The following is a 25757-nucleotide window of genomic DNA, read 5'->3' as shown; positions in this document are numbered from 1 at the left end:
TGATTCGGAAAATGTTTAATCTCAGCATCTTGAACATGAGATATGTGAATTCAATTTACTCATATTGTTTTTTAAAGGATACACTTAAAATTCATGCTGAGCAGAGAGATAAAATTAAATATACTGTGGATTAGCTAACAATAATAACCGTAGTTAAAGACACAACGTGTGACTTTCTGTCCAATTGAAATTAAACAACTCAAAACTCACTTCAAAATTAAATGCTGATTCTGCATTGTTAAAGAAAGATCCTAATTTGGTGAAAGCTTGATATCACAAATATTTGAAAACTCTAAAAGCAGTTTATAAGATCTGTGACAAATTTATAAAAAATATTTTTTTGAAAACTTCAATGGACATAAACATATTTCTTTTGTAATAATCTCTGTCACTTTGGACTGGCTGGCTTAAAAACAACAGAAATTTATTTCTCACATGGAAAATAGAAGTCCAAGATCCGAACTGCCAGCATGATTGCATGCTCATGAGGGCTGTCTTCTGCATTTTAGACAGCCAACTTCTCATTTTATCTTCACCTAGCAGAGAGTGGAGAGGGGAAGCAGGCTCTTTCATGACTAATAAAGGCACTAAAATTGCATTCATGAGGGCTCCATTTTCATGACTTTACCTAATCCTAATTCCTACCACTATCACATTGGGGAATAAGGTTTCAACATTTGCGTTTGGGGAGTACACAAACATCCAGTCTCAAACATTTACTAAGGAGATAGTCTTCCTACTTTGTTTAGCTGATGTTTAGAGATGAAAAAAGTTTAGCAAATGTTGGCTGTAATTGTTAAATGGACAAAATGTGTGCATTTTTTCTGCCCACTCTACTTCTTGGGAAATGCCCTTCAATCCCCTACATATACCCTGTGTTTTAGCTCCTTCTTGTTCTTAGAAATTAATAAAGTTAGTGGTCTATTTCATGTAATTGAGAATCAAAACATTCACTGTTTAGTTGAGCCATATTTGGGTAATGTTCAAGCTTTGAAAGAAATTTAAAAAGTAATAAAACCATTCAAGTAAGTATAAAGCTATTGAATAGAATGGCAGGCGTGTAATTGATGACTTTACCTGGAGCCTGGAATCACACACATATTCTCTCAAGTAATAGCTACAAACCACTACCTATTTGGGTGGTAGTTTTTCCTTGGAATATTTTGTCATAAGTATGAATACAACTATATCTTGTCAGTCATTTGAGTCAGGAATTGTGCATTCTTTTTCATTTGGGTATCTTTCAAAACACTCTACTCACTGAATTTTATTTATACTCTAAATGGGAAAATAAAATTGATACTCTCTGTATAGAGAGACGTTATAGATACCTGTTGCTGAAGTTGATGTACAAAATTGACATGGACATTCCCAGTCTCCTTTCTATCTCTGGGTGGTCACTTAATGCAGTTCTAGACAATAAGACATACATAGAAGTCTGGTCAGCTCCTTTTCTATTTCCATTTGTTTCTGATCTTGTTTGTTCTTGTGAGTTCCTGTGTGTACATGGAGGAGTACCCTCATATACAACAAGTAATTCTCAGACACCAACTGGCTGTCCAAGAATTCAACTCAATTCTGGCATTATCAGATGTCACAGGGGGAGGACTCAGTCCTACAAGACTGCCCACCATACCTCCATCCCTCAGATGCCAGTAGCAAGTCTAGATTGTCACCTGTTTCTGACCACTTGGCTATATAAATCAAAGATTCCTAAGACCCTGTCCTTAGGTTTGATCAATTTGTTAGAGGGGCTCACAGAATTCTGAGAAACATTTTGCTTACTAGATCACTTTTTTTGTTTTATATATATAAAAGGATATTACTCAGGAACAGCCAGAAGGAAGAGATGCATAGAGCAAGGTATGGGGAAAGGGCTTGGTGATTTCATGCTCTCTCTGAGTGTACCACTCTCAGGGAATTTCTATGTGTGTTCACCAAAATGGAAGTTCTCTGAACCCTACCATTTTGGGTTTTTATGGAGGCTTCATTACATAGGCATAATTAATTAAATCATTGGCCATTGGCAACTGATTCAACCTCCAGTTCCTCACCTCTCCCAGGATGTCAAGTGTCTGACTGAAACTTCCAACCCTCTAATCACATGGTTATGGTTGGGTCACCTGGCATCCAGCCCCCATCCTTAGACAGAGTCCAAAAGTTACCTCATTAACATAGCAAAAGACAGGTTTTGGGTTTTTTTTTTTAAAGATTTTATTTATTTGACAGAGAGAGACACAGCGAGAGAGGGGAACACAAGCAGGGGGAGTGGGAGAGGGAGAAGCAGGCTCCCGGCCGAGCAGGGAGCCCGATGCAGGGCTCGATCCCAGGACCCTGGAATCATGACCTGAGCCGAAGGCAGACGCTTAACGACTGAGCTACCCAGGCGCCCGCAAAAGACAGTTTTATTGCTCTCATCACTTAGGAAATTCCAAGGGTTTTAGGAGCTCTGTGCCAGGAAGGGGAGGAAGACCAATCTTATTACAAATAGCAATATCACACACGTGGACTTGTTTAAAGCTGTTGATTCTGTCTTTTAACAAGTATGAGGGAAAGACCAATTAATAGCTCTACATGGAACATTGTTAAACTGGTGAGCCAACACCTTCTACTACCTATCTCTATATATTTACATAAGACAAGTTATCACTTATTCAAGTTGCTATTAATTGCTTTGTAAAAATATTTGCAGCAATAAACATTCATAGCAGATACTGAGGTGTACCACTGTATAAAATTTTGTTTTCCATCAAAAATAAGGTATGGGTTCAACTAAAAATATCATAAGGGATAATATAGAAATAACAGACGTTAATTTTATTTCTACAAGAGTCACATATTTTATGACATGTATTCCTTATAAATAAAATATGAAATTAATTCTATATATTTTTATGTATGAGTAAAATTTAACTGTAAAGTAAGATGATATTAGCAGTGGGGTGAGCTTGGAGTTACTGTTTTTGTTTAACATTTGGATTTTTTTTCCTTTTCTTTTTTAAAGATTTTATTTCTTTATTTGAAAGAGAGGGAGACAGCATGAAGGGGGTGTTGCAGAGGGAGAGGAAGAAGCAGACGCCCCACTGAGCAGCGAGTCTGACATGACACGGGGCTCTGCCGGATCCCAAGACCCTGAGATCATGCATGACCTGAGCCGGAGGCAGACACTTAACTGACTGAGCCACCCAGGAGCCCCTGGATTTTTTTCCTTAAAAAACTTAGAAGATAAGAATTCAACCTTTCTGTATATTCTCACTCAAAGTATCATATAAGTGGGACCCAATTCTGGTAAACTATCTCTAAGTAATATAGAGACATACAGCTAGCTATTTCATAGTCTAAACTTCATACAAAGTTATAGTCACTGTAGAGAGTTTAGGCACATATTGGATAAAGACATCACCTCTCATTTGCTGTAATTGGTTTTATTTGATATCATGACAGCAAAGAGAAATCATTCATGATTGACAAACTGGGAAATACAGCATTTACTTGAAACATCAGAAAGAGGGAATATAATAGATGTGGCATAGGGGAAACTGAAAGAGAGGAAAGTTCTCTGTGATTTTATTTACAAGGTACAAAAAATAATAAAACATGCTGAACTCCAATAAATAACAATAATGTAGTGTAGAAATATAAAGAAAATGTCAGTATAAACTTCTGGTGAAAAAAGTTTGAAAGACTTGGGAGTTTTTTTTCAAATCATTGAAAAAATTTCTGGCTAGAGATTTCTTTGTTGCCAGTAAATGAATAAAGATATATTTACAGTTTATGAACACATCTTCACATGAATCAAGTTTAACAAAAGAAAATGGGTATATAGACACACATTTCAAGAAAATATTTATTAGGACTTAACTGAATATATAGGCTAACTAATTTCAGTGTTAAGCATTAATTTAGAAAATACACAAAGCATGTGAATAATTTAGAAATTATGGAAAATATGCGAATGTTATTGGTATTGTGTGATTTTAATGAAGAGCTATGGAATGTCTGCTTCTCTCTCCCAAATACATTTTAAAAGCTTGATAAAACAGAAAAAAAAAATTGAAGGCATTGGAAAGCAGAGATCAATAAATGTTAAAATTTCAGAAAGAAGAAAAGCAAACAGTGGTTGTACCCACATCAGCCTTATGTTTTTCCCCTTGAGGCATTTGCCAATTCATTGTTGGCAATTGTATGGGTCTGAGGAGACAAAGGTTAAGAGTTTGAAGCTGCGAAGTAGCTGGGAAGGGCTGAGTCATCTAGGGAAAGAATCTCAGCGATGTTGCCCACTACCTTTTGGGATGATTTCCTGGCAATTTATGGAAGGTCTGTGCATATAATATGAAACTGTTCCTGTCAAGTTCCCTCTACTCCCCAGCCTTTTAAAAGGATACTTACAGGGGCGCATGGGTGGCTCAGTCAGTTAAGCAGCCTTCGACTCAGGTCACGATCCTGGGGTCCTAGGATGGAGCCCAGCATTGGGCTCCCTGCTCCACAGGGAGCCTGCTTCTCTGCCTGCTTCTCCCTCTGCTTGTGCTCTCTCTCTCTCTTTCTGTCAAATAAATAAAAAATCTTAAAAATAAATTTAAAAAAATAAAAAATAAAAGGATCCTAACGTTGCAACATCCATGCCTTCTAGACGAAAAACTACTACTGACATATGATAAAGTAGAGTTATAAAATCACAGTCCTATAAATGTCCTTAACAACAAAACAGCATGGAAAAGAAATGTTTCTGAGGATAACTTCTGGGAATGGAACTGTTGGACCACCTCTAGAAGTGAACCAGAAGCTACACATCCAATAAGTCCTTTGGTCGAAGAGATGGAGAGAAAGCATGAGGAGAAAGAGAAGATGCTATGCCAGACAGGTAATTTATTTAGGAGATATTTCATATTACAGCCATTGTTTTGTGTGTATATCTTCTTTCATGCTTCTGTGTATATTGACAATGCCGTGTCAAAAATGCCCCAGATATTTTAAAGTAGCAGTAATAAAATGACCTCTTTATAAATCTTTCTCTCTTTTTTTAGTTTAGTTTATTAGGAAGGATTGCTTTCAGGGAGTACTTTTGTTAATCCTCCTCTTGCAGCTGGACTCATTTCTGTACTGAGTCATTGGGATGGTAAAGGAGGAAGAGGAGAAGAAGTGTAAGGCAAGGCTTCCCATGTGCATCTTAAAAATAAAGTCCTTATATTTATTATGGACAAAGTTCATTCTTCATTTTGCAACATCTAAGTTTCTGAATATCTTGAGTTAACAGTGTGTGATAAATGTAGAGCTAGTAAATAAACCAACTTGTAAATATCTTTTTTGTTATAAGTGATAGACAGAAGCTATCTTGGACATGGCATTTTTTTTTTAAAGATTTTATTTATTTATTTGTCAGAGAGAGAGAGAGAGAGAACAAGCAGGGGGGAGTGGGAGAGGGAGAGGGAGAGGGAGAGGGAGAAGTAGGCTCCCCACTGAGCAAGGAGCCCGATGTGGGGCTCGGTCCCAGGACTCTGGGATCATGACCTGAGCTGAAGGCAGATGCTTAACCAACTGAGCCACCCAGGCATCCCTGGACATGGCATTTTTGAACTACCTCTGAGTAGTATATATCAAGACTTGTTCATTGGGTGGGGAAGTGGGACAGAAAGAAGTGCAAGAAGTGCATGCAGATGTGTTCAGACTAATTTTTTATTTTAATCATCATTGTATGTGGCTTTACTATATGAATACATTGTTCAATAATTCAATTAAAACATATTTTTGCTAATATTTTAATTATATATATTTGATGGTGAATTCTCTTGGAAGCATTATGCTTATTGTATTCTAGTTCTTTACGTGTCATTTTAAATTGATCATTATTATATACAGCATTTTATTATAACTCTACCAATATTTTTGTCCAGAGACCTTTTGCCATTCTATGTATTTTTTTTTCCCATGAGAGGCAGAATTACATTTTTCCCTGATCGTATTGATGAAATATAATCTTAGTTATCAAAATACTTGTGACTTTCAGAGTTTAAATAAGTAAATATTTTTGATGTGTGGAAAAGGAATGATATACTGTACCATTTCAACCACATAAAAATGAATGTTCAGTTATGTGTCAATACACAGAAGGACTTAGCCAGATACTTCAACACTCAAACTATAAACTGCTTATGATAACAGATTTTTTCTTATTTTTCCCTGAAATGCACATATTAACTTTAAAAAAAAATTTTAAGATTTTATTCATTTATTTGACAGACAGAGAGAGAGATAGAGAGAGAAAGAGCACAAGCCGGGGGAGCAGCAGAGGGAGAGGGAGAAGCAGGATCCCTGCTGAGCAGGAACCCAAAGTGGGGCCTGATCCCAGCACTCTGGGATCATGACCTGAGCCAAAGTCAGACGCCCAACGACTGAGCCACCCAGGCACCCCTCTATGTCTTATTTCTTAATTTGTTCAGAAGACCAGTGGGGATAGCTATGGTCACACTGAGCCATAACATGGGAAGTAGAATTTGCAGACTACATGACCATATAGAGAATCTTTTCACAGGGCCAGCATGTATATGTCTTGGTCTTTGATGTGTAGTCAAGGGTTTAGACTTTGGTGGTTTGTAAAGAATTATGCTAAGTCAGGTAGGTCCTTACCTTGGTGAAGTTGCCCTGTTAGTTTTTGTTTTTTTTTGTTTTTTGTTTTTAAGTTGCCCTGTTACTATTCAAACCTTATAAAAGTTCTTCAGCCTTATAAGGGTACACAATATTTAGACTTTGGCCAGAGGACAGAGCTTGTGGCAGTTTGATCATTACAAGAGGCTTTCCATAAAGACAGTGCTACTGGCCTTAATCATTAGGACTAGTATGCATCCATATAATCCCTTCCCTTACATCTGGAACACATGCCCCCTACACTCATAGGTCATAGAGGAAGGAAATGAGAGAGTAGATAATTAGATATCAGAGAAGTCAAGGTAAAAAAAATAATGGGTTTGGGGTTGAAGGTCAAGGAGAATGATGCATCTACTCAAATGATGTCTATCATACTGTTTTGATTACTGCAGCTTTGTAGTGTGTCTTGAAATCTGGAATTATGATACCTCCAGCTCTGATCTTCCTCAGGACTGCTTTGGATATTCTGAGTCTTCTGTGATTCCACATAAATTTTAGTATTCTTTGTTCTAGTCTTGTGAAAAATGCTGTTGGTATTTTGGTAGGCATTGCATTGACTGTGCAGATTACCTTGGGTAGTATGGACATTTTGACAATATTAATTCTTCCAATCCATGAGCATGGAATATCTTTCCACTTGTTCATATCATCTTCAATTTCTTTCATCAGTGTTTTATAGTTTTCAGAGTGCAAGTTCTTTCACTTCTTTGGTTAAGTTTATTCCTACGTATTGTATCCTTTTGGGTGCAATTATAAATGGTGGTTTTTTAAAAATTTAATTTCTCTTTCTGTGATTTCATTGTTAGTATACAGATATGCTACCAATTTCTGGGTATTTTATATCATTCTACTTTACTGAATTTATTACTTCTAGGTTTTTTTTTTTTTTTTTTTGGTGGAATCTTCAGGATTTTCTATGTGTAGTTTCATGCTATCTGCGAATAGTGACAATTTAACTTCTCTACCAGTAGGAATGGCTCTTATTTCTTTTTCTTGTCTGCAACATGGGTGAAGGGTAGAGGGAGAAATAGGCCTCCAGTTATGGAATGAGTAAGTCATGGGAATAAAAAGCAGAGCATAAGGAATATAGTCACTGATATTGTAATAACTGTGTAATGGGACAGATGGTGGCTGCACTTGTGAACATAGCAAAATGTATAAATTTTTCAAATCACGAAGTTGTAAACCTGAAACTAATGTAACATTGTGTGTCAACTATACTCACATAAAAAAATTTAAAAAAGAAGACTATGAATAGAAGCAGAAAAAGCAGAAAAATAAAGGATGAAAAAATGAAATACCTAATAGTAAATATCTTATGACTATCATCCTTGATCTCAGGCTGCCATGCTAACCTTCAAATGACTTCAGAGGAAAACGTGAACCAAATAATTTCTTTGCAAATGTAGCAGTATGAAATAGGGGCATAAGCAGAATTATGACACATTTACCTGTTCAGTAAACATGGGGTTTATATTTTTCAAATGTGCTTTTCTTGGAAACAAGCTGGAATCAAGGTTTTATATTGCTTGTGATGTAGACTTTTCATCTTCTGCAAACCTATCATGATCATTATTATGAAAATAGATTTTTGCTGTAATATACTGGGCCATTCTTAACATGTTACTCTTGATGATTCCCTTTTCAATCCTTTTTTGCTCCCCTCAACAATAGTTGGACTTAAAATTAGAAATAGTGAGAGAGCAGTAACTTCTGCAAAATACTATTTTACTTTTATAGTAATGAATGTGAGTTAGTTTGACCTGGTGCAGAAACTTTGAGGCAGGTGTAGTTTGAAGTTAAATATCTTACCAGTGTTTTAAATTCAAACTTTTATTTTATTCCTTGGGTGTTTGTGGAAATAAGAAACTGAATATTTGGATGGTAACTTTGAAAGCTTAAATTATGTTTTTAAATATATAATTAAATCAGAATCTTGAGTATCATCTTTCTACCCTTTAAATTTTTTTTTTTTAAGATTTTATTTATTTATTTGAGAGAGGGAGAATGAGAGACAGAGAGCATGAGAGGGAGGTGGGTCAGAGGGAGAAGCAGACTCCCTGCTGAGCAAGGAGCCTGATGGAGGACTCGATCCCGGGAGTCTAGGATCATGACCTGAGCCGAAGGCAGTCGCTTAACCAATTGAGCCACCCAGGCGCCCTCTTTCTACCCTTTATAATACGGATTACCATTTGATTGAAGTTGCACGAAGTATTGAAGTATACATTGTGACAAAATTAAACCAATAGACACAAAAAAGTGCAGGTGGAGGTTTTTCAATTTGACTTTGATTTCATGATTATCTCCTTGTATTTTATGACAATGCACTGTAGGTTTTCCAGTGGAGAATTGATGTGATAGATCAAATTGGAAATTGTGCTGATGGTATTGCTTCTGTGAGAGTGAAAAAAAAAAAAATATATATATATATATATACAGTCTTTGCATTTACAGCCCATCCTAGGAAAATGTTTGAGAAGAGTATTTTAGGGTGAAAAGAAGCACCAAGTATCATCTTTACCAGAAGCCTGAGAACCACTAGTACATGATTAAATCACAGCACTGAGAAGCCTTGAACAAATCAATAAAGCTTATCAGATATATGTATGTGACAGCTACTTGTAATTGTTTTGATAAAAGCACATGTCTTAAATCTCTGAGATGATCACGCTGATGATAATGACAATTACTATATAACATTTAATATGTTCCAGATACTGTTATAATCAGTTAACAGATTTAATCTTTAAAAATCCCCATCTTTTAAACAAAAATAATGAGATGCAGAGAAGCTCAGAAATTTGTCCAAAGTTACATGTCTAGGGCATTTTGTGTCCGGTTTTGAGTCCAGCTACTGTTGGTCCAACTTCCCATTTACCTCTCATGTTCTGATAAATGAGGGTCCATAGTAAGAGTGGACTGTAACTTTTTTCTATGTAAAATTTATCTGTTCTAGTTCAGTGGTTACTCATATTTTTTTCATAGTTTTAACTTTTTCTGGTCCACATATTTTAAGCCATTCATTGAGAAATCATGAGCCAATATATTTAACAGTAAATCTGTGACTATGTGAATATTTCAGCATGAAATTATGCAAGGAAGAACTTAGTGGTATTTAGTAGATATCACATGTGGGTTTAGCAGAAACTCAGAAAAGTGTAGAGGAAATTCTAGAAATATGGTAACTATTTACAATAAACCCCACATATTATACTGTGACATTGGCAGAGAATTGGAAGTGTTACGTTTGCTCCACACAGAGGGTACAGAAGAATAGTAAATACCATCATTAAGGAAGAGTTAAAGCATAAATAAAAATTGATATTAAAGATCAGCCTTTACATGTATTATAAATTCTTCAGGAATATCAAAATCTGATCTTCACAAATTGAGCAAAACTTGTAGCACCAAATAAATACCAAATGTCTTCTTTCAAAAAGTATAATTTGGGCTGTATGTTCTGCTCTGCTCACTAAGATATGTATCACATGAGTTACATTATCTGGGCCAAGTAGAGCTCTCAGGTTCTAGCTGTTTGAATCAGTCACCACTGGGTTTGGAGTGAGTTAAATATTTTTCTGGAATGTGAATCTCTTCCACTTGGTCTTTTTTCAACTGTTTATGATTAATAAGGTTCAGGAACCAATGATCATGGCCTGAATACGACAGTGGATGTAACATAAGCAGGTCTAGATAGGAGGCTATGACCCAGATAACATCAACATGCTGACATTGCATGCTAGTTTACTGCTAAAAAAATTCTTTTTCTGACACATCCAGGATATTACGAGATGCCACCTGTACTATACAGATGCCCTCCAGGCATACTGAGAAAAAATTGTGTGAATATATCCAGGAGATCTTTTCACTTCTTATTAACTGTCTAAGAATTTTGTAAAAATTTTAAGAGCAGCAGTATGGTAAATGGAGTGATTTAATTTTCAGTTAAAATAATAATGATAGCATATTTTAAAAAGAAGAAAAGGGCAGAGAATAAAATTTTAAAAAACACCTCTATGGGGTGCCTGGGTGGCTCAGTTGGTTAAGCGACTGCCTTCGGCTCAGGTCATGATCCTGGAGTCCCGGGATCGAGTCCCACATCGGGCTCCCTGCTCGGCGGGGAACCTGCTTCTCCCTCTGACCCTCCCCCCTCTCATGTACTCTCTCTCTCTCATTCTCTCTGTCTCAAATAAATAAGTAAAATCTTTAAAAAAATAAAAAATAAAAAACACCTCTATGACCACAGACTAAATATTACATGTTTGTGTTTGAATGAATGTTTTTAATGAAAAGTTTATAGATTAAATGGAGCGTTATTTTCTTCCATTCTCTCTTTCCCTCCAAAGAGGTAATCATAACCTATAAATGTATACATATCCTCATATGTGTATGTTTGTTCTATAATTTTCTTTTGCTCCATTACAAGTGACATTGAGCATCTTTTCTTATGTTTACTGCATATTTAGGTTTCCTTGTCTTTGAACTAACCGTCCATTTCTCTTTTATTTTGTTGCCTAAATTTACTTATGGGCTCAGAGTGTTTTTTCTATGACCTGGATACCAATCTTGGTCATTAACTGCTTGCAAATATAGTTTCCCTAACTTATTTTTTAACCTTGTATAATATTGTTTTGTAACACACAGTTTTAGAAAGCACATGTTTTATTCAAATCTGTTGTGATTTTCCATTTTTGTGGTTTGAGTTGTTTTTAACCTGTGTTATAATTTGACTGCAACACAGTAACTAGATTATTCATCCTAAAAATTATGATCTTTGTGTTTAGGTCTTTCTTTCCAACTGAAATACATTTTTGTGCATGATGTGTATGGAAATATAACTATAACTCTTATAACTATATGACCACACACACACACACACATACACACACTTTTCCTCGATGGGGAGAACTTGTTCTAGAACCACACATTGACTAGCCCATTTCTTCTCTACTGATTTTCAGTAACACTGCTGTAGCAAAAAAATATTCATACAATCATATGTCGATAGTATAGACCGCTAGTTAATTCCAATTTTCACATGTCTCCCTTGGATACAATAAAAATTAAGTCAGAAACAACAACAAACTTCAGTACATTAAAATATCCTCATCATAAGGTACAATTTTATATGTGGATCCCAAAGAATATATTTTCAAATAGATACAACAAAGGATCAGTTATCAAAGCACATGAAGAGTCCCTTCTAATTGATTAGATTCGAACGACCGATTTTAAAATACTGAAACTATATTAACATGAAACTGACAATGAGTGAATATTTGGGAAAATGTTCTAACTCACTAATCGGAGAATTGCAGATGTATCCAAACAAAGTAGCATTTGTGTGGACAAATTAGGAAAACTCATGCATGTGCATGATGTGTATGGACTAGAGTGCTTGTAGTAAAATAGAAATCTGCATGATTTATATCCTTGCACTTCCACTTCTTGATAAATACCAAAGAGAAAGATGTGCACATAAATACAAGGGGCCTGCACAAGGATGAATGCCCAACACCGTTTCCTTAATGGAAAAATGAAAACACCTTAATTGTTCATCTATACCATAAAATAGTTTGCAAGAATGTTATATAGAGAGGCTTCCTTGCTGTTTTTCTGCTGTTTTGCAGAAAACTCCCAGCCTTGTTTCCCACTTCTACCTCCCTCCACCCCTGCCCACTACTTCATTACTTGCTTCTCTTTCTGGGAAATGACCTCAATGGCCATGACTCCATATTTATCAGAGATGACTTTCGTTCCTTCCTTCATCTTCTGTGCTTCCCCTTCTTACAACAAGTACGTCAGTGAGGCTGGCTGCATTCTTACATGCGGTATACAGAAAACATTTCTCAGACTCTGCTTTGAAGATATGAATCTCTACAAGAGAGAGCCAAGGTGTATATTTTATCAGAGATCCAATGCATGTCCTCCTATTTTGCCAGAGAATTGTTTACTGACATCTTTATTTTTCAGGCATGTGAGTCTGAAAATACATTAATGTCTTATTTGCCCTTTACCAGTTTTTTGTCTTTATATACAGTTAGTAACAGGGGAATATGTTCCAAATGTACATCTCTAAATTCAGCTTGATTTATCCATTCATTTTGCAAGGAAATATTTGAAAGTGGTATCATTGAAGTGTCACCTATAGATAACAATCCTCCATGGTTTTTCCTGGCCAGAGATAGTCCCTCTCCTCAATATGCCTTTATGTATTCTGTTTAGGAATATTCTTGTGTTTCTACTTTTCTAGCATCATCATCATTCCACGAGATATTTTCTTTACTGTGAGGGTGGGGAGGGATGGCACAGAAGGCAAAATACGGTGAAGGATTTTGCCAATATTCTGGTATTCCCATCCTTTTCCAGTTAAATGATATGACTATCCTTTCTGGCTGTCTTTGCGGCTGGGTTGGGGTGTGTATTCAGTTCTGCTTGAAGAGCTGAGTGAAAGTGAAATGTGTCACTTCTGGGCTGGTGTATTTTGTGCTGATGCAAGACCCTCTAGAGGTCTCTTTACCTCTTCCCCGTTTTATAAAGAATGTTCCAGATCATTGGCCAGTCCATCAACCGGGGTCTTGGAGTGAGGTCAACAACAACATGGGGGACAAACCCTTAAACTTTCTTTGAAGGATATGGTATCAATAAGAAATAACCTTTAGTTGTTTCAAGCTATTTTATTGTTGGTTTAGCATATTACTGTAATACAACCTAGCCTATATATTCTGACTGACACACAATGACTATGCTTTGAGTTCACTATCTCTTGCTTTTAAGTTGGAATATACCTCAAAAAAGTCACCCTCCCCTTAGATGTCTTATGAGAAACAAGATCCCAAATTTCTAGATGTTGAGGTAATTTGTGATCAGGTTTTCTCTGATATTCTTTCAAGTCTTGGACTTTAAATTCACATTACTTTGGGACAGAATGGGGTCCAAATGACCTACTAAGCCCTCTCTGCAACCGAAACAAGTGAAAAAAAAAAAAATGACAATCCTGTTACTCCAAGTACCAGGCCAGCCTTGGAAATAAATACAGGGAAGGGAATAGGCAGAAGGGGCATCTTAGTGTAGCTTTCTATCTGCCAAGTATCCATCTTTAAGTGACACATTGTTCCTTTTTTCAATTTTCAAACTTATCTGCTTGAAACATTTATATCAATTATATTAAATTACAATTAGCACTTACTCACAACTTCTATAAATGATAGTTATGAGTAGGAGAGCATTAATTCTTCAAAGGACTGAGTGTAGAGAACTAAGGATAAAAGATCCATAGGATATGCCCATAATTAAGAAAAACTATCATCAGTACAGTACATTTAGAAATATAGCACTATATTTCTAAATTTTAAAAATTTATAATATAAAAGTTATAGATTCATTAAATTTCTCCTTTTCTCTGCATGCGTGCATGTGTGTGTGCATGTGTGTGTATCTCCCCTTCCCCCTCTCCTTCTTCGTGCCCTTCTCCCTCTCCTTCTTTTTCTCTCTGGTCAATGCATTAACTGCCTTGTTAGATCCTCAGATTCGATGCATTGATCCATTGCTAGCTAACCAGACCCTGAGGCATCACAACCAAATCATTTTCATCACTTTTATTAACAAAACCAGTTGTGACCATTGGTTAGTTGAAATAATGATCTTACTCTTGATACAGATCTGTGATGTAGCAAAATGAGAATATATACAGAGGGGATAAAAAATTGTGTTTACAGAGATGCCTGGAATTCCATGATCTACATTTCATTTTTCATCAACCATTAATATTTTAATTGAAATAATTAGTTCTTGTTCATATTTTTAGTAGCTATAGGGAGGGATTTATAGGCAACAATAAAGAAAATCAAGTTATTGAATTTTAAAAAAGGAAGTAAAGACTTTTCATATCCATAGCATAGGTTTTTAACTTGAATGACACAAGCCTGAATTCTATTTGTTTTGAATATTGGTAAAAATAATCAAATCATATGGAGTCACTAAATATCTCCTACAGCTCTAAGACAGCTTCCTATTCCTGCTTTAAGATGAGGAACCAGTTTTATTTTTAAGGTTAGTTCCAGTAAGTTTTCAGTATATGTTGAAATAATGGAAGCAATTTTACATATTCATATTAAATCACTTGAGGCCAAGGGATGTAAATTCATTTATTGCCAATCCATAATGGCAATAATTACATTTTGGGAACAAACTTTTTCTAAGAATGTTTCCAAAATTATATGATTTTTCTTTTATTTTTTAAAGATTTTATTTATTTATTCGACAGAGAGAGTGAGAGAGTACAAGCAGGGGGAGCAGTAGAGGGAGAAGGAGAAGCAGGCTCTCTGCTGAGCAGGGAGCCTGACACGGGGCTGGATCCCAGGACCCTGAGATCATGACCTGAGCTGAAGACAGACGCTTAACCATCTGAGCCACCCAGGTGCCCCCCCCAATTATATGATTTTTTTATAACGAACATGAAAATACCTTTAATAGGTCATGTAATAGAAAGAATTTCATCCATATATAAAAGGCTTAGTTTTTATTAATATTCTATACTGATTCTTTATGAAAATAAACAAATATACTTAATGTATAGGTTGGGATTTTAAATACTGAGGTTTTTTTTTAACATAGGAAATGATCTGATTGGTTTATTTAAATGCAAAGATAGTAATTTCTTTGGAAATAGAACAAAATACTTTAATGGTAACTTGGAGTGAATCCTTTCTGGAGTGATTCCCCTTGACACGTAGTAATCACAGTTTGATATTTCTGTTAACCTTCTCAACAGGATATGTCAGGAATTCAATAGAAATAAAATATCTTTTCTTAGGCAGTTCTTTTTGAGTTAGGAGATGCAATGGTCCCCAAAGTTCTTGAGCAAAGCAAATATCTATGACTGAGCAAAAACTATTTTTAACGCCCTTAAGGCAAAACCAGTATGTGTTCACAGTGCAAGCATGGAGACCCATCAGAGAGTGTTTAATGAACAGCTAAGTAGACTGTGCATCTTGGTCAGAAGGCATGCACTTTTCTTTTAAGATTATGATAGCTTGTGCTATGGCTTTGTTTTGTTTTCAGAGATCCTTAGCATAAAAAACAGAGTCCTTGATGATTTTTCTGCAGTCAGTGTATTATAAAACATATGGACTCCAAGAGGAAAAACTAGGGATACCAGAACCTGAAAAATTTACATTATGTCTAAAAAAACACTCTAGAAGTGGGATATAAAAGCGTTGTCCAGATGATGAAAATTTGTGGATAAAAGGATTCATGCTTTTAAGGATTAAACACCTTCTAGACTTAATAGCAGAAACTCTGATTTTCCCAAAAGTTTTTTTTTTTTTTTTTTTGCACACCATAAGTGATGCTTGAGGACCTTCACAGGGTGGGTGAAATGTGGGGTTTCCCAGGAAGGCAAACAGGACACAGTTGGAGCCCACAGGCTGTGCTATGTGGCTTTGGGTACATGTGGGGAATAAGTGTAGGTCCTGATGGCAGGGAGAGGGTGAGGGTGGGCTGGGATGTGATGAACATCGGGGGCATCTCAGATAATGTGGACTTGGGCCTCAGGCACTGCTGGCCTGACCACTCTTCTGAGAGGAAACCCCTTCCCTCGGGATCTGGAGAGTTCTATGAGCTGGCAGGGAAATCCTGGTAGGAGATCTACCCGGATACTCCAGGTGAAGGAGGCCCCTTGTCCTAGATTCTTCTGTAAGGAAGTCTTCAATACATTGTGTGATTATAATATAATAAACATAGACCTTTCAGCATAGGAGCAAGTGTAACTAGGTTCCATGAAGTAAGTGTAAGTCACTATGTTGTGCAACAAATCTATGGAACTTATTTATCTTGCTCCTGAAACTTTCTACCCATTGAACAACCCCCTACTTTCCCTTCTCCCCAGTGCCTAGCAACCACCATTCTACTCTCTGTTTCTATGAACTTACTATTTTGAATATCTACATAGAATCACGAAATTCTTATCTTTCTGTGACTGGATTGTTTCACTTAGCAGAGTGTCATGAAGATTCCTCTATGCTACAACATATACAAGATTTCTTTCTTTCTTAAGCTTGAATAATATTCTGTTATATGTAGATACCATATTTTTAAAATCCATTCATCCATTGATGAGCATTTAGGTTGTTTCCATATGGTGGCTACTTGAATAATGCTACAATGAACATGGGAGTATACATATCTCTTTGAGATCATAATTTTAATTATTTTGAATATATATCCAAAAGTGAGACTGCTGGATCAGATTATAGTTGTATTTTCAATTTTTTGAGGAACTTTAAATAGTTTTCTGTAGTGGCTGCATCATTTCACATTCCCACCAAGAGAATACTACATTCTACATTCTACATCCTCACAACACTTATCTTTTCCTGGGGTGGAACTAAGACTCAAATAGGACAGCAATGGGGTAAAGGAGCCCTTCTACCACTAATTAGAATCACACAACTTGCACCTTCACCCAAATGGATTATGACAGCACTTTGATACTGGATGATGTTGTGCTTTTGCTTCTATGCTCAGGTCTTCTGTGTTATCACTGTGGCATAGACTTCTGACAAAGCCTATTCAGCAGCTATCCATATGAGATGAATAGAGTTAATGCCCTAATGGGTGAACTCTTAGACAATAAGGAGAAAGAGCTGATGGATAAATACTTCTCCAATTCTATCTCCCAGTGCTGGGTCTAGCCAGTAGTCACCCAGAGCCGTGGTCAATTTGATAACGCTTCCTTTATGGTACCCATGTCCTTCCTTGCATCTCTCCTCTGTCCCTTACCCTGCCTCTGAGATCACATTCCAAAAAAAAAAAAAAAAAGGGACTTCTAAAGAAGCCTTTACTCAGTACTGCTTTCTTTTGATCCTAGACTCAGAGGTTAAATGATTTATTTTTTTTCCAGGATAAAAAGATCACTTTCTAGATTACTTCTACATATAAACAAGAGAAATCAGTATTTCTAGTGAAATTGTGTCCAGACCAAAGTGTATTGCATTATATAATAAATCCTTATAAATGCATGCCATCTTTAGTTAGTTACAAAATAAAGAATTAATTATAATTACATTATATTTTCTTAGACTTTTAGTTTGGGCAGTGCTTTCAATCTAATCCTCCTTATTACTTTATGACTTTAAACTACTCCTACATGGGTATAAAACTTCCCAAAAAATGCATCTAAGCATTTTATTTTGCACATGCTTTGGACTTGATTTCATATGTTCTGGCATCAAATTTCTCCTTTTTCTTACAATACTGAGCCCATCCAAACTCCACTTGGGTTTATCTTTATCAATAACACTAACATTGTCATTTTTCCTTATTAGTTGTATTGATTTTGTCTGACTGAAATTTAGTCGTACTGCCTGCTTAAAAACAAACATGAAAAAAGAAGAAAAAGACCAACTTTACCAATGAGTGTTTATATCCAGTTAAAATTCAATGATAGGCGTCTCCTTTATATTGATACATGTTTAATGAACCCATTTGTATCTTGTTTAGCCAGAATCCTCTTCTAAATCTACTTATTGCTTTCATGTTATTTCTGGATTTTTCCATCATCTCTGCTTACATAGTTGGCCCTGGATTCAATTTATTGTTAACAATTTTCTAGATGACTGACTAAGGACTTTAGATAGATTTGAAGTTGCTTCACCCTTTTCATGCAGTTGACTACTACCCTATGATTTCCATGTCCTGCTGACACAAGATCTTTCTTGCTGTCAGTTTACTTTTCCCCCATAGCCATATACCAGGCTTTGCATAGATCATCTGTTTAAGTCCATCAAAGAGAATGTAAAATGTGGCATCTCAGTAACTTTTCCAGCTTTCATAAAGTGGCATCATCCATCACACATAATAGCATCCTTTCAGGCACTCAAATACAACATGTTTAAACAATAAACACATGAATCAAAACAGGAAATGACTTAAAACCACTCTATTAAGAGCACACAGTTAAATGTTTGACACTATTACATAGTTATAACCTTTTACTGAAATAAGTAATCAGAAATAACAAATTAAATTTAGTTTTCACACTTCCACTCAGTCTTAGATTTTTGAAATATTCTACTAGACTTTGGTCATATATTTTGTCTTTAATGCTGAGGATGGCACAGACCCAGGCTTCAAACACTATCTTCAGCTACCCACAGTCCTTCTACAATATTTTTAAAGTGCTCTCATGTTTACTTTCCAGATGACTTTATTTGGAATTAGGGTTTGGCTGCCTGTTGGCCTCGAGATTTAATTTTTTATGCCCTTAATATAGTTACAGGATTAAGGACCTGAATCACTCACAGGAGCTAGAAAGTCACGTATCTAATTAGTCTGCAAACAAAATTCTCAATTCCAAAAAAAAAAATAGTCGAGAAAATCAAACAGAAAATTAGTGCATGTTTCAAATATATCAAAAGTAAATTAAGAGATGTCTTTACCTGAAACAATAAGAAAACATAAAACCATATGGGTAGAAGTTTTTAAAAAGCAGGTAGATAGAAAAAGACAAAAATAAATCAGATAAATGAAAACACATTTATTACAATTAAAATATGAATAGAAATAAGTTCTGATCTGGAAAAAACATAAAAGAATGTTAAAATTGTTCTGAGAATTCTCAAAAGACACGGCTCAGATATCAGAAAATTCGAAATATGTAAAAATATTAAGGCGAACAGAAGATACACTTAACAGCTCAAAAAAACATCTAATAGGATTCCTAGAAGGAGACACAAGGGAAAATAGTGAAGCAGCAAAATTTGAAGGATAATTACGGAGAATTATTCAGGTGTACAGAAAAATCCTGAATCCTAAAAAAAATTAGATCCGAATATAAAGAAAATCTTTAAAAAATCCGTGTCTAGATGCAGAAGTAAAACTATAGGACATTAAGAATAAAGACATTTGTTAAAGATACCAAAGAAAAATACCAGATTGTCAAAACAAAAAGAACAACAATTAGACTGAAGGTAGAATGAATGTCAGGGTTATCTTCAAAGTGCTGAGGGGAAACTTTGCCATACTACATTTTCCTGCTCGAAAGCAACCATTTAAAGACTTTATTTATTTATTTGAGAGAGAGAGAGCATGAGAGAGCAGGGTGAGAGGCAGAGGGAGAAGCAGCCCCCCCACTGAGCAGGGAGCCTGAAGTGGGACTCAATCCCAGGGCTCAGATCATGACCTGAGCCAGAAGCAGATGTTTAACCGACTGAGCCACCCAGGTGTCCCAGCAATCATTTAATATTGACAGGTAAACACAGATGTATTTCAGTACAAGAAAAACTAAGAGTAAAAAATCTTATCATCCTCATTAAAATGTTATCCATAGCTTTATTTAATCAAAAATCACATACACACACGCACACACAGAAAGCCTGCATAAAAAAATTACAGTGTAAAGAGTGAATATGTTTGTGTATACACATGCATATACACATTGATTTAAGTGAGTTAATTGTACATATTTATTTGAAAGTGATACATGAATTTTGTGTTTGGTTTCTGAAGATGAAATTTATTTCTAGCTGACAATAAAATGTATAACCATGGATACTGATAGGTTTCTAAATTCATTTTATTGTTTTAAATGGTTACAAAGTTTTAAACCTTTACAATAAATATATAAAATAACATAAAATCATGACCTTAAAACCAATAAAATGATATTTAAAAACTACAGCATAATATTTATCAAGACTAAATTAGCAAATAAAAATAATTAAATTCGGCATTCATGAATAACAACAAAAAATGCTTTTCCAGAAAGCTAAGAAGAGAGCTGAGCTTGTGTGAACCCATAAAATATATTTATCAAACTTATAATCACCTTTTTCCCCAAAGAGAAATTTCCCAATAAGGCCAGGAGTAAAACAAGTAGGCCTCTATAATTGTTTCAATTCACACAAAGTATGTGGATTAATTTTAGTGCCATAACCTAGAGAAATAAAATAAAATCATAGGGATTGGAGAAAAGTAGTATCATCATTTTTATTCAGAGATAATAAGATTATATACTGAAAAAAAAATTAGAGACTGTATAGGTCAACCAGCAATTTATACTAAGTACGGTTATTGCATTCCAGATCAATATATAAAGCACCTATAATTCTTAAATACAGATGTGAAATATGACTGAGTATAAAATCTACTCATAATACCAGAAAATATAAAAGGGATACATGAATCCATGTAAATAGATGTGTAGTGTGTTTACTTGAGTAAAAAGAAAACATTTTAAATTACGTAGAATTCTTGAATAAATGTAGATATATACAATATTCATGTATAGGGACATGAAGTATAAGAAGGATATCAATTTTAATCTGTAATGTTTTGCTATACCAGCAGAATTTCACACAAAACCTGACATGCTCTTCCTAAAATTCACGTAGAAAAGTAAAGAGTATGTCAGTACAACTTTAAGGAAAATATTTTGTGAGATATCTGTTATAAAGAGGTATCAAAATTAAATATAATGTTATATTAATAGAGGGATATAGTACTAGGGAAAGTAGAGAAAAATAGGCCAGGAAACGGAGATCAGAGAAACCGACCTTAAAGAGACTTACATAGAAATATGATATATTATTACAATGACATGTGGAGAGAGAATGTCTAGATGGGCTTCCATATACATTTTGTGGGGCAACTGCTTATCATATGGAGGAAAAAGTCATAAAACACCCACCTTATCCTATACCCTAAATATAAAGTTTAAATTTTCAATTATATTTTAATTTAAAAAAATTTAGTTTATTCAAATCAGAGTCCATTCAAGAAAACAAAATCCACGCCTGGTAATCGGTAGGATTTAATATAGCAACTGGTTACAAAATTGATAGAAAAATTAAAAGGGCATTCAGGGGAGACTGAGACAACCCAGAGATTAGTCACAGCAAACCAGGATTGGAAGAGACAACTGAGGAGTTGGTGATCCCAGATGTGAGGATGTGGAGCTACAGTGGGGCTTCTGAGTGGAAACTGATGTGGGAAACATGGGCAAAAGAAAAAATTAAATTTCCCTACCACTCACAGCCCTTTGACAAGTCCCTGAAACAGGCAGAGTGACCTTCCTCTGGGAGCCTAGCTGCCTCCATGTTTTGACACTTTGCTAAGGGCAAAAGGCAATCTTAGCCCAACCCCAGGATCCTGTGAGTCTACTTTAAAACATAAAGAAATTCCTTTGGAAACTTCCTTTATCTTTGTCCCCCCAAGATATATGTTCGCAGTCATCCCTCCAAGCATAAGGCCCACTGATATACATCTGAAAGGTCTCATGACTTAGTTTTTACTAAACAGTAATAAATGACCTTTCCCAACAATAGCTAGCCCCCTCAGGGTCCTGGAAACTTTGCTTCCAAAATTCCCCAGAGGCTTGTGCTATCTCAACTCCCCTCCCAACTTGAGTGTATGTAATCAGTCATTCCTCACAACCCCATTGCACCTCTTTCTGCCCATGGGTCCTATCCCTGGGGTTTAATAAAACTACCTTTTTGCACCCAAGACATCTGAAGAATTATTTCTTGACAGTTTGCTCTGAACCCCGACATTTCCATATCAGGAACTAAGACCAAGGAGGGAACAGCCACCTGAGGGAATTGGGCAAGCACTACTGGGGAGGTCACCACCCATCCAGACCTCTTTAAGAAGAAATCAGGCTGGACCAGAAGCCAGAAAATTTGAGGAGTGGGAGAGTATCAACCTTCTGCAAAATGAAACAAAACAGGAAAAATGTGGTAAGGTGACACAAAAACAAAACATCAGAATATATTTATTATAAGTAAAAAGTGATAAACATATAAAAAAGAAAGGCTAAATAAAATACTTTACGATTGATTACATTTATACTGTGGAAGTTTTTATTGAAGTTCAACATTTATAAGGTAAAAATATTCTTAAATACATGACACATACCAAGATATACATCCTTTCTAGCACTGTTAAAAATTCAATTGAGTACATTTATTAACTCAATAAAATTATGCTTTATATTTATTTTACTTCATTTAACAAATAAAAACAATATAAATACAATCTAGTTTATTTTAGGCAAATGTTTTTGCTAAAATAGGGGGAATTAATTGGGGAATTAATCTCAAAAAAATACCTCGTTTGCTGAAAGGGAACAATGGAACAAATGCAGTTTAAAATGCACAAATATAGGGAACTTTGGCAAAAAGAAGAGTACACACCTGTGACTGTGGAGTTGTGTGAAGCTTTCATTTCCCGAAGTAAAATTCTAAAGCACTTGGCTTTTGTTCAGGTGCAATCCAAACAGCGAAACAAGTCAAATTTCATAAAAATAACATTTAGTTCTCCAGAGCTTCATGTCAGGCAATCCACAACTTTTTGGATTTTCTGGTTAGGTAAAGTTTGTAGTAAAAGTTTTAAAAATGTTTTTTATATATTTTCCTGCAAATTTTGAAAGATATTACATTCAAATCTGAAAACTATTACTCTTCATGTTGACCATTGATTTTCAAAACTATGTATGTTCACCTATAAACATTACAAAGATACTAAAATATTTCCCCTCCCCCAGGGTTTTTGTGAAATTCAAATAGGAAGTGTTCTACTACCCAAGGCAATCTACACATCCAGTGCAATCCCTATCAAAATCACGCCAGCATTTTTTACAGAGCTAGAACAAACAATTCTAAAATTTGTATGGAACCAGAAAAGACCCCAAGTCGCCAAAGGAATGCTGAAAAAGAAAACCAAAGCCAGAGGCATCAGAATTCTGGACTTCCAGCTCCATTACAAAGCTGTAATCACCAAGACAGTATGGTACTGGCACAAAAACAGACATATAGATCAGTGGAACAGAGCAGAAAACCCAGAAAAGGACCCTCACTATATGGTCAACTCATCTTCAACAAAGCAGGAAAGAACACCCAGTGGAAAAAAGGCAGTCTCCTCAACAAATGGTGTTGGGAAAATTGGACAGCTACATGCAGAAGAATGATGCTTTCTTCTATTAAAGCAGACTCATGTAATCAGGAGTTGAAAGTATGACACTTAATATGACATACAATTAATACATATGGTTATTTAACTTAATATTTTACAGTGGGAGTGTGGTACAATTTATAGCATTAAACTAGGAATCTCTCTTATGGGTGGCACACAGTTCTAACTGATGATGTCTGAATGTCAAGTAACTCTATACCCCACCTACTTCCTGTCCTACCTAACTAGCTTCATTATAGATATATACTTTTACTTAAAGAATTTTAAATTTTCTGAAAAGAGCTGAAGAAAGGACAAAAGGAGAATGAAAAGAAAGGATCCTTTTGTATTTGGGGCATATTTTGAAATGTTTTACTATAAGTAAGAGGGAAGTATGAAATATATTTATTACTATGTCTTAGGAGTTGATTCTTTGGTCATTTTGAAATATTTGTCTTTATGCTAATGTCTCTTATCTCTGAATATTTTGACTGATTTTAAAGTACCACTAATGCTTTCTTATGCTTAATTTTTATCCATTATTTTAGTTTTAACAAACTGCATCTTTATTTTTTTATTTATTTTTTTTAAGGATTTTGTTTATTTATTTTGAGAGAGAGAGCATGAGCAAGGGGGAGTAGCAGAGGGAGAAGGAGAAGCAGACTCCCCACTGAGCAGGGAGCCCTACGCCCTGGCTCAATCCCAGGACACTGGGATGATGACCTGAGCAGAAGGCAGATGCTTAACCAGCTGAGCCACCCAGGTGCCCCTGCATCTTTATTTTTAAAATGCATCTCCTGTAGATAGCTTATAGTTGGTCTTGTTCTATTTTAAATCTAGTGATAGTCTCTGCCTCATAATTGGTATGTTTATGTTTAATTTAGTTACCGTTATTTTGGGACTTAATACCCAATTTTGCTATTTTTCTCCCCTTCTAACTTATTTTTTACTATTTGTTGCAAGTGTCTTGCCTTATTTTGGGATGATTAATATTTTCAGTATTCCATTAAATTTTCTTTACTAGCTTTTAGCTAAACTTCCTGGTTTGTTCGCTTGTTTATTTGTTTATATTTTAGTGATTGCTCTAGGAATATAAAAAAATCACCTTGAACTTATCATTGTCCACTTAGAGCTAATGTATAAATAGCACCTTATGCAATATGTAAGAATCTTGTAGTCACATGGTTTCGTCTGCCAGGACTCCATCATTTGTGATTGTATTTTCTTATAATGCTACATCTATGTGTGATTTAATACCCAGAGTAAAGTGTTGTTATTTTTATACATTATGTTGTCTCATAAGTAAATTTACAAATGAATTAAAACAATATTCTGGGACTCCACTGCTGGCAAAGATGAAGTAACAAGGACCAGAATTCCCTTTCCAATTGAAATAACAAACAAACAAATGCAAAAACCTGGACAAAATAAATGTGAACAGTTTTCTATGTCCTCAAGAATAGCAGGCAATGAAGGGCAGTGACCCCTGAGAAATGGGGAACAGAGGATCTAATCTGAAAGTGCCTCAGTGTACCGCCTTGAGAGTTTCCAAACTGCAGCGTTGGAGGGATAACCTAGATGGAGCCCTGCAGACTCCTGAGTGAGGAGCTGGAGCTGAGAGTCCAGGAAAATCAAGGCAGCTAGATATAGGACAGAGTACTGGAGAATCTTCCAGATATGTAGAGTCTCCTCCTCTATGGTATTCAACAGATTACTGATTGATACATTCATGTAAAGAAAGTACCTGAAAGAATTGAAGGGAGCAGCATCCTCCAGGAATACACAGTGTCTGGAATATTTCTTGTTACCACCCAGACTTGAAAATGTGTTTAATAGCGGACCATTTGGTAGAGTATTTAGAAGGTCTTGACCTTGGTAGTGAATTAAGCCCTAAACCAAACATTGTTCGAGTATCACCCAACAGATTTTAAAAGCAATGTAAAAAGTGATCATATCACTTAAATTAATCCCAGGGAAAAGCTAAATTATATATATATATATATATATATACACACACACACATATATATATTCTCTATAGAGAAACCTACTCAGCACTCTACAAAATGAAATTAATAATATGTGACAACCAATCAAAATTTACAAGGCATGCAAAGAAAAATATGACCCATGATGATGGAAAAAAAAATCTGTTGAAACAGTCCC

At 35.4% G+C, this 25757-nt stretch overlaps 1 long non-coding RNA gene across 3 annotated transcripts in view; it reads left to right on the top strand.

Annotated features, from left to right (window-relative positions):
- The window catches only part of LOC135365269 (uncharacterized), a 209355-nt gene extending 184501 nt beyond the window's left edge, over positions 1-24854 (top strand). The window contains exons 3-5 of one of the 3 annotated variants that reach the window (XR_010412910.1): positions 4631-4861; positions 22205-22379; positions 23186-24854. This is a non-coding gene — a long non-coding RNA (uncharacterized LOC135365269). Of the gene's footprint in view, positions 1-4630; positions 4862-22173; positions 22380-23185 lie in introns of all 3 variants that reach the window. The other 2 variants (XR_010412911.1, XR_010412912.1) reach the window with 2 other exon arrangements.
- The last annotated feature ends 903 nt before the right edge of the window (positions 24855-25757 follow it).

The sequence above is a fragment of the Mirounga angustirostris genome, unplaced genomic scaffold, assembly GCF_029215605.1.
Source record: "Mirounga angustirostris isolate CCGP_5_RB_7025 unplaced genomic scaffold, mMirAng1.0.hap1 SCAF_7, whole genome shotgun sequence".
NCBI classification, from domain to species: Eukaryota; Metazoa; Chordata; class Mammalia; order Carnivora; family Phocidae; genus Mirounga; species Mirounga angustirostris.
This window is presented reverse-complemented; position numbering and strand designations above follow the sequence as displayed.